This window comes from Chrysemys picta, chromosome 11, assembly GCF_011386835.1.
Source record: "Chrysemys picta bellii isolate R12L10 chromosome 11, ASM1138683v2, whole genome shotgun sequence".
Lineage (NCBI taxonomy): Eukaryota > Metazoa > Chordata > Testudines > Emydidae > Chrysemys > Chrysemys picta.
Window position 1 is genome coordinate 38,940,091 of NC_088801.1, and position 10,887 is coordinate 38,950,977.

Consider the following 10,887-nt stretch of genomic DNA (forward strand, 5'->3'; position numbering starts at 1 on the left):
GTGCACTGCTCTGAACATGTTTTAAACACCGCTATACCCAGTATATATTCCCACTAGCACATTCGGGAGCATTCAAGTTAGATAGAAATCCCCATTTACATTTTTGACTAAATTATGCACAGTCCAATAATTTAAATCACATTATCACTGTGCCTGCAGCAGCCAGCGCAATGGTGGTTGTAGACATTTTAATTGGGAAGGGCTCATTCCCTTCAGAAAAGCTGTACAGCTTCTTGGGGGGGAAAGCATCTAGGGGTGGTAGTTACCACCACCTGACCTCCCCTGTGTACAATTTGTTTTTTTTACTAAGGGTTTTACCAGGTGTCACTGAACTAAATTATACTGCCATCATTGGGTTATAAACAAAGCACTCTAAAGAGAAGAGGGGGGGGGAAAAACACACTTCTAGCATTCTCTTTAGCACTTACACTTTTTAGTATTTTTACAACCCCCAACGATTTAATTCCCTTCAAACTCTTCAGTGTTTATTTGTACAAAACTCCTTTTAACTTCTCATTCTCTTTCCTTAAATTACTCACTAATTCTCCTCAAGAAGCAGGATGCTTCAGGGACCTGACGATTGGCTGCCTTCTGCTCTCTTCCCATATGCATCTCACCTTCACAAAAGATCGAATTTTGCTCTAAGAGAGCGGCATCTGGTTGAGAATGTTATTCACTGCGCCATGGGAAAGGGCGGGGGGAAATCAGAACACAGCACTGGTACAGCACAGCATAGCACAGCACACACTAAGGGTGGTAAGTTAGCCTTGTTCAGAGGCCCGGCTGCTTTCTGGCAAACAAGTTGGTTAGAAAAAAAAATTTCTGAAGTTCATAATACAATTTTTTTTTTACTCATTAGCACAGAACAATTATCATTTCTGTCCATTAGTTGTATGGAGAGTTTGCCTCAAATGGACCATCTGACATTGCCACAGCTCTCCAGAAGAAAGAGACCAGACCCAGAAGAAAGGGACTCCCCTGTGCTGCTCTCACCTCAGGAACTTTGGATGCTACTTTTGCCAGCACAGCAACCCTTACTAACAACAGTCCCCTAGTTTGAGAGCCGTGCCACTAACAGCGAGCACAAAAGTTGAAGACAGATCTGCTTTGTTCATTGAGGAAGGAACTCCCAGCTAAGTTTCTTTGTATCATTTAGATTTTGTTACAGTGGTAACAAAACCTGAACAGCAGGCAGGTGTATTCAGACTGCAAAGACTCCAGTTTACACAGGATCTCTAGATCTACAGGCAAATCCTATAATTAAACACATTTCCTGATGTATGTCATTAAAGGGGCCCCTGCTAGGATGTGTGTATAAACATTCGAAGTAATCAAAACAGGAGTATGAGCTTGGATCTCCTACCCCCAGCTGTGTATTCTAACTGCCATGCTATAGACTAGTGGCCCCCAACGTGGTGCCTGCAAGTGCCATGGCGCCCACCAGAGCATCTATGTACGCCCGTGTACTGGCCGGCGGAGAAGCATCCGCCGAAATGCCGCTGATCTTCGGCAGCATTTCAGCGGCAATGCCTCTTAATGACGCTGCTTCTCGGCAGCAACACCTCTTGACTTTGCCACTTCTCAGCGGCATTTCGGCGGATGCCTTCTCTGCTGGCCACAGTCCTCGGTGGCTCGTCATCCAGCACCCGCCACACTGAAAAGGTTGGCGACCACTGCTATAGACTTATTCTCAATCTCTGGCCCAATCCATATTTATCTATCAGAAGTGGAACAGGAAAGTTCATAGATTCGAAGGCCAGAAGGGACCATTGTGACATCTAGTCTGACCTGTATAGCCCAGGCCGCAGAACTTCCCAAAATAAGTCCTAGAGCAGATCTTTTAGAATAACATCCAATATTGATTTTAAAATTGCCAGCGATGGCGAGAATCCACCATGACCCTTGATAAATTGTTCCAATGGTTAATTACTCACCATTAAGAATGTACACCTTGTTTCCAGTCTGAATGGGTCTTGCTTCAACTTCCAGCTGTTAGATCATGTTACACCCTTGGCTGCTAGATTGAAAAAGCCATTATTGAATATTTGTTCCCCAGGTAGGTTGAGAGCGTCCCACCCTAGAATATCCCATTGCCTGCATCTCCTACATCCTGGGTAAGTGCCTATCACTGGGCTAAAAATATAAAGGTGGGGAAGTAACACCACATCCCCCTCTGGCTGTGTTTGTGCAGGACCTGATCTGTTAGGCAGCATCTGAAATGGATTACCAGATGGTGCCCCACAAGCAAGACAAACTTGTGGCCTAGACTGAGGATCCCACCAGGGCTTAGGCATGAGATGGGCACAGGATTTAGGAAGCTGTGCACATGCTCACTGGCAGATTTTTGAAGGGCCATGGGACTTTATGGGTGGCATCTAGGGAATTTAGGCACCTACAGGGTTAGGCAGGATCTGAGCAGGTATTTGGGGGATCTGAAGTGCCTAAAGTGGCACCCTTTGTGGCTCTAGCCCAGGGGTCGGCAACCTTTCAGAAGTGGTGTGCCGAATCTTCATTTATTCACTCTAATTTAAGGTTTCGCGTGCCAGTAATACAGTTTAATGTTTTTAGAAGGTCTCTTTCTATAAGTCTATAATATACAACTAAACTATTGTTGTATGTAAAGTAAATAAGGTTTTTAAAATGTTTAAGAAGCTTCATTTAAAATTAAATTAAAATGCCGAGCCCCCCAGACTGGAGGCCAGGACCTGGGCAGTGTGAGTGCCGCTGAAAATTAGCTCCCGTGTCGCCTTCGGCACGAGTGCCATAGGTTGCCTACCCCTGCTCTAGCCCTTAGTTTCCAGCACAGAGCCTATGCTAATAGCAAGTCTCTTCCTTGCCCTTGTTTTAAGTGTGTGTTAACTTTCATGAAACAGATGGTCCATTTCAGATTTCTTGCTCTTGTATAAATGAACATTAGCCAGAAATGGCTGATTGTCTCAGCACTGAATCTGAACTGCTACATATTTGCCCTGAGACACAAGGTAGCATCTTTTATTGGACCGACTTCAGATAAAACAATCTCATTCACCTTGTTTCTCCAATATCCTACAGTTATGCCACCACTACATGCATATGTGCACATACAGTCTCAACAAAGAGGATTCAAAGATGCAAAGATATTCCACTTCTTCCACACCCTGCAGTATGTGTGGATAGGACAGGTTTGTTGATTCCTTACTACCAGCGTTACCATATTTCTGAGACTGATCCTGTAAGCATCGGCCTAAAACATACAGGAACGAGGAGGTAAATTATAATAAATTTAATTCCCATTTATGTCAATAGGAGCAAAGTTATGCCACTGGTGAGTGCTTCTGAAAATCCCACCCTATGTAGAAAAAATTTCCCAACAGACCAATTCTTAAATCTTGAAAACATTCTTAAGATACTGAGTCTTTAGTTTGATTTTATTAAGTACAGAACTTGACATCCATACACACAAACACACACACACACACAAACACACACATGTATTAATATTTATTATTACGCAAAGTCTAAAGAGCTTGGAGAAGGGATGTAGGAAACCACATGAACAGTAATGGTTGAGACAAACAATAAGAACGTTAAAGTAAATCCGCTCAGAAGCTAGGGTGGAAACTTGTACAGCTGCAGATCATTTTTAGTACTTACTGGGCACAAGTCAAATTGAAGAAAGCTTGAATAAATAGAATGTTAAGTGCTAGAATAGCAGGGAAGGAAATGGGATTGATTTCACAGCTTTGTTTATGTCCTAACATGTATTCGTGTTCAGAAGACATTGAAAACAGAATGAAAATGATCCCAGATAGTGACAGTTCCAGCAAGCCCAGAAATCTAACATTAGGGGATTTGAGCGATTTTGTAAATTTGAACAGTGCTCAGATAAAATCATTTTGGAGAGCAACTGCAATTGCTAAGAAAACAGAAACCAACTGGAAGCCAAGCATTGCCAAATGGCATGCTGGGTAGTGTGAATAACTGAAATTGGAAAAAAATGACCTTTTGCTTAGAGGTTAAATGGTTATAAAACAGATTCTTTTACCAGTCTTATCAGTAACACTTCGAGAGAGAAAACTTCCAAAATTATATTTTCCTTCTTTATGCGGATTTCTATTTTTCTTGGCGCAGATGATGAAAAGAGACTAGTCAGTTTCATTATTGTTTCTAATCCGTTTCTGGCCCTTTTCCCTTTCACAGTGGGCTGAAACCTGAACAAACACTAATGTGGTGTTGAGAATAGCTGTATGACAGCTCACAGTAACAGAATCCAATAATTAATCTGGGGAGGGTATAAGGGGCAAAAAAAATAATAATAGAAAATTAGATTTAAGAAGGCAGAGTAATCACCTGATTTTAACTTTGAAAGATCTCATGGCTCTTCATAGCTTTGGTCATCACCCTAAGTCGTCAGAGCCTCCATTCAACCTCTGATTCCAAAGTTAGCTCCAGCAGCACAGTACTCGCCCAACCCCTGCTGTGACATTGGTTCAGTACTGAATCACTAAGGAAGTGCCAACTTTTGAATCCATAACACCCTTTCCTGCAAGGCCAAGGTGTTGCCAGGATTGATCTGGCCCATCTTTTTGTAGCAAATGAGACTTCAAGGGATCACATAACAAAACGGTGCATGCAGGGATATTATAAAAAGAAGCACCCAGTGTAATTTAGATTGGAGAAGTAAGAAGAGTCACAAGAATGTTTTCCATTTCTTAGCTGGCCTGCCATGGTGGAGCAGGAGAAATTGGTTTAGGAAGACGGACTATGTGTCACTATGGAGATGGACCTAATCCACTGCCTATCCCCTCACTCTGCAGAGGGCAGCAACAACCTCTGATTCCAAGCCCCGAGCTCAAGAGACGGCTCAGTTTATACATTCACATATTTTTAAGGCCAGAAGGGACAATTATGATCATCTAGTCTGACTTCTTGCTTAACACAGGCTATACAATTCACTCATAATTCCTGTACCAAACCCATAATTTATGATTGAGCTGGAGCATATCTTTTAGAAAGACATCAAATCTTAATAGACTTAAGTCAGAGAATATTGATTATATCCCTAGGTAAATTGTTCCAATTATTAGTTACCATCGCTTAAAAAGTTGCCCCTTAGTTCTAGTCTGAATGTATCTAGCTTGAGTTTCCACCATTGGATTTTGTTTTGTTCTGGAGTCTGCTAGATTAAAGAACCCTGTGTGGTCAGAAATCTTCTCACAGTGTAGGTACTTATAGACCAAGTCACCTCTTTGCCCTCTTTTTGTTACACTAAATAGACTGAGCTGCTCTAATTTCTCACTGTAAGAGAAATCCAGACACTGAATTGTTCTTGTGGCTCAGCAAGGCGCTCTTTCCAATTTTTCAACACCCTTTTTGAAGTGTGGGCACAAGAACAGTATTCCACTAATGGTCTCACTAATACTTTATACAGCAGAATCTTCCCAAGTCTTCACTAAATGGGCAGGGAGAGGTGCCTTGTTGGGCCCTGGTGAGATGTACAACACGTTTGCTTACAGGAGTTTATCAGCAGTTATTGCCGGGAGGAGAGTTACACTCTTAAAAACGTTTCCAACCTACCTATGAATCTCAACTCTGAGCCAAATATACTTCAGGGAAAATGTAACTTTTGCCAATCACCTCACTGGAATGAGTGGGCTTTAAAACCACAAATGAAGAAATCAGTAATACCAATTATTTTCCAAATGAAAATAAGTGCCTCTGTCTCATTAGCACAGTGTAATGATGCTTAGACTAAGCTAACAAAGATCGTTCATAAGAATTCAACAAGGGCAAGTGTTTGCTTCCACAATTTTAATCCTCTCCATACCCCATTCCTACCCTTGATATTTCTCGCTTCTAGAAAGTTATCTGCTTCAGGGGCCGTGTCTGCTTACTTGAGGTATGAGCAAACAAGGTGCTGACACTACCAGCTTTCCTTAGAGCAGGGGTGTCAAACTCAATTGCACAGGGGGCCAAAACTCAAAACTCGCGGGCCGAACAGTATAACCATTTATTTAACAGACTAAATATTTATGTTTTTTAACCATTAATATGAACCAAAATACAGGATATCATTCCAAAATAAATACATTTCAACTTAAAATATTTTGCTCTTCATAAAAAAATATCCTGTCAATACAATACATTCAAAATCTGTACATGCTGGAATATTAAAAAATCTGAAAATATAAATAAAAAATTGAATTTAAAGCAAAAGTATAATCATAACAAATCATAACATTCCATTTTCTTGTCCTATTTAGTCAGAGCCTGATACTTGGAGTCTTTTCTTTGCAACAAGTTCGTTTATGTTTGGGGTTAGGTTCTGTGTTGTGAAGATTCTCAGGATCGATTGCAGGTGTTCATCAGTGAGGCGACTCCTGTGTGACGTTTTGTTAATTTTCATCACAGAGAACAGCTGCTCGCACAGATATGTGCTGCCAAACATGGACAGGATTCGAGCCGCATGTTGGCGGAGCTGCGGCATCGCTTCAGGAATGAAGCGAGTGAACTGTGCTGGCCCCGCAGTGTCGTACTTTGCCTTCAGTGTCCCGTTACATTGCAGTTCTATCAGCTCCATCTGCATTTCTACAGGTGCGGTTTCCACATCGACTGCAAATGGGTTGCGAAGCAGCTCGAAGTTACTTTTCTGTGCCTCAAAGTCACTGAAGCGCCGTGCGAACTCAGTGCGCAGCGCGCTGAGTTTTTCAGCAAAGGTAGCATTTGGGAAAACTGTGGCACTTTCTTGGTTCCGTATTACTTGGCAACAGGGAAAGTGAGACAAGTTGCATTGGTGCATTTGTGTCTCCCATAAGCGCAGCTTCACTTGAAATGCCTTCACTGCATCATGCATATCGGTTATTATGTGCTCCCGTCCCTGGAGTTGAAGGTTTAAAGCGCTAAGATGCGACGTTATGTCAGCCAGGAACGCCAACTCACATTTCCACTTTTCATCCCGCAGAACTGTGCAGTCTTTCCCCTTACTGTCCATGAACTGGCAGATTTCCTCTCGCAGCTCAAAGTGTCTTTTGAGAACTTTTCCCCGACTTAGCCACCAGACCTCCGTATGATATGGCATATCGCCAAACTCGCTATCTATTTCCCGCAGAAAAGACTGGAATTGGCGGTGATTTAAACCGTGGGCTCTGATAAAGTTGACGGTTTGTGTTACAGTGTTCATCACATGATCCATTTTTAGGACTTTAGCACTCAGCGATTCCTGGTGTATGATGCAGTGATACACTGTCAACTCACCGGCACAGTTCTCCTCCCGCATCTTTGAGCGCATCCTTCCCACCAGTCCATTTTTTTCACCACACATAGCAGGTGCGCCATCTGTTGTAAGTCCAACGAGTTTTTCCCACGGCAGTTTCATGTCGGTTACACTTTGAAATACATTTCCAAAGATGTCTTCTCCTTTCGTTGTCCCGTGCATCGATTTAATGTCCAGTATTTCCTCTGTTATGCACAAATTGGAATCCACACCACGGATAAATATCGCCAGCTGTGCAGTGTCAGTCGCGTCAGTAGTTTCATCCACGGCAAGGGAGTATGCAACAAAATGTTTTGCTCTTTCAATCAACTGTGTTTTCAAATCAGTCGCCATCTCACAAACCCGATTAGCAACAGTGTTTCTGCTGAGGCTTACATTTGCAAACGCTCGCGTTTTATCTGGACAAAGGACGTCGCACACTTTCATCATACAATTCTTTACGAATTCCCCCTCGGTAAACGGCCGTCCTGATTTGGCGATCTCTTCGGCCACAATGAAACTTTCTTTCACAGCAGCTTCACTTTGTGATTTTGCTTTGGTGAAAAACGTCTGCTGGGATGTCAAATTCTTCTTCAACTCCTCTACCTTTTGTAGCTTCTGTCCTGCGCTCAGGTTTTTGAATTTGTTCTCATGTTTCGTCTCGTAGTGCCGTCTTAGGTTATACTCCTTCATTACAGCGACATTACTCCCGCAAAGGAGACACACTGGTTTACCTGCAATTTCAGTAAACATATACTCATTCTCCCACCGGCTTTGAAAGCCTCGGTTTTCAGAATCAATTTTTCTCTTGGCCATTGTTGGGGTCTAGCTTTGATTTGATATTAGCGTTGTATACATCAACAGACCGCGAACTTGAACCGCGGCTTGCCGTTGGCGGCAATTGCACTGCATCATGGGATTTGTAGTGTGTGTTATTGGGGCGTCATATCACAGGGCCATTAAAAACAGATATATAAAACGATTTCGCGGGCCGGATATAATTGTATGGCGGGCCGGATGTGGCCCGCGGGCCTTGAGTTTGACACATGTGCCTTAGAGCATTGGAAATCGACACATAGGCTTAGTAATGGCTTATTGTTATTTGCATTACAATAGTGTGCCCAGAAGTCCCCAAGGATATTGCAGTTTCATTGAGCTAGGCACTGAAACATAAACAGAATAAGAAACTGCGTCTGCCCCAAGGTCTTACAATCTATACCAACAAGCCAGGCAAATGGTGGCATAACATTCCTGCCTCCCATATTTTGCAGGACATCCCGCACCTGGCCCCCATTTTTAAACCTAGTCCCGCATTGCCCATCAATTGTTGGGCTGATCAGCAGCAGAGGGAGGCGGCACCTGCCATTGCAGTCTCAGGCTGCATTACCACCGGTTTGGCAGGTGGGTTTGCAGGAGGCAGAGTCCTTGCCTGCCCATCCATAGGCTCTGAGGGCAGAGCAGAGGGTGAGCCTGCTGCAGAGGAGAGCACGAGTCCCCAGCTCCAGCTCCTCCATCAAAAAACTAAAGGCTAAAATCGGGAAAGAACAAGTTACAAATTATTTAGACAAGTTGGATGTCTTCAAGTCACCATGGCCTGATGAAATGCATCCTAGCATACCCAAGGAGCTGACTGAGGAGATAGCTGAGCCATTAGAAACTATCTTTGAAAAGTCATGGAAGACAGGATTGATTCCAGAGGACTGGAAAAGGGTAATGTAGTGCCCATCTATAAAAAGGGAAATAAGGACAACCCAGGGAATTACAGACCAGTCAGCTTAACTTCACCTTATTATCTTTCTTGGTACTGATAAGTAACAGTCAGCATGGATTTGTCAAGAACAAATGATGTCAAACCAACCTGATAGCTTTCTTTGACAGGGTAACAAGCCTTGTGGTTGGTGGGAAGTGGTAAACGTGGTATATCTTGACTTTAGTAAAGCTTTTGATACTGTCTCACATGACCATCTTATAAACAAACTAGGGAAATACAACCTAGATGGAGCTACTATAAGGTGAGTGCATAACTGGTTGGAAAACCATTCCCAGAGAGTAGTTATCAGTGTTTTGCAGTTAAGTTGGAAGGACACATTGAGTGGGGTCCCGCAGGGATCAGTTCTTGGTCTGGTTCTGTTCAGTATCTTCATCACTGATTTAGATAATGGGATAGAGAGTACACTTATAACATTTGCGGACAATACCAAGTTGGGAGGCGTTGCAAGTGCTTTGGACAATAGGATTAAAATTCAAAATGGTCTGAAGTAACTAGGATGAAATTCAATAAGGACAAATGCAAAGTACTCCACTTAGGAAGGAACAATCAGTTGCACACAGGGGCGGCTCCAGGCACCAGCGCACCAAGCGCATGCCTAGGGCGGCAAGCCGCGGGGGGCGGCCTGCCAGTCGCCGTGAGGACAGCAGTCAGGCTGCCTTCGGTGGCATACCTGCAGGAGGTCCACCAGTCCCGCGGTTTCAGCGGCAATTCGGTGGCGGGTACGCCGAAGGCGCGGGACCGGCGGACCTCCTGCAGGCATACTGCTGAATCCGCATTACCAGCGGACCTTCCACAGGCATGCCACCGAAGGCTGCCTGACTGCCGTGCTTGGGGCAGCAAAATACATAGAGCTGCCCCTGGTTGCACACATACAAAATGGGAAATGACCGCCTAGAAAGGAGTACTGCAGAAAGTGATCTGGGGGTCATAGTGGCCCACAAGCTCAATATGAATCAACAGTGTAACATTGTTGCAAAAACACCACAATCATCATTCTAGCATGTATTCGCAAAAGTGTTGTAAAGCAAGACCAAAAAATAATTCTTCCACTCTACTCTGATTAGGCCTCAACTGGAGCATTCTGTCCAGTTCTGGGCTCCACTTTTCAGGAAAGATGTGGACAAAATGGAGAAAGTCCAGAGAAGAGCAACAAAAATGATTAAAGGGCTAGAAAACGTGACCTCTGAGGAAAGATTGAAAAAACTGGGTTTGTTTAGCCTGGAGAAGAGAAGACTGAGAGGGGACACTATAACAGCTTTCAAGTACGGTAGAACCTCAGAGTTATGAACACCTCAGGAATGGACGCTGTTCGTAACTCAAATGTTTGTAACTCTGAACAAAACATTATGGTTGTTCTTTCAAAAGTTTACAACTGAACATTGACTTAATACAGCTTTGAAACTTCATTACGTAGAAGAAAAATGCTGCTTTTAACAGTCTTAATTACCTTGTCAATTTTGTTAGCACTCCCCCCCCTTTTCTTTTTAAAGTAGTTTACGTTTAACATTGTACTGTACTCTATTTTCATTGGGGGGGGGGGGAGGGTGTCTCTGTTGCTGCCTGATTGTGTACTTCTGATTCCAAATGATGTGTGTGGTGGACCAGTCATTCTAAGGTTCGTAATTCTGAGGTTGTACTGTACATAAAAGGTTGTTACAAGGAGAAGGGAGAAAAAATGTTCTTCTTAACCTCTGAGAATAACAAGCAGCAATGGGCTTAAATAGCAGAAAGGGCAGTTAAGGTTGGACTTTAGGAAAAACTTCCTGTCAGGGTGGTTAAGCATTGGAATAAATTGCCTAGGGAGGTTGTGGAATCTCCATCACTGGAGATTTTAAAGAGCAGGTTAAACAAACACCTGTCAGGGATGGTCTAGAGAATATTTAGT

At 43.2% G+C, this 10,887-nt stretch overlaps 1 long non-coding RNA gene across 1 annotated transcript; it reads left to right on the forward strand.

The window, feature by feature from the left end:
* Positions 1–1,373: 1,373 nt before the first annotated feature.
* On the forward strand, positions 1,374–10,503 carry LOC135974128 (uncharacterized). The gene is made up of 3 exons (XR_010591309.1): positions 1,374–2,114; positions 3,052–3,246; positions 10,067–10,503. It is a non-coding gene; the product is annotated as an uncharacterized LOC135974128 (long non-coding RNA).
* The last annotated feature ends 384 nt before the right edge of the window (positions 10,504–10,887 follow it).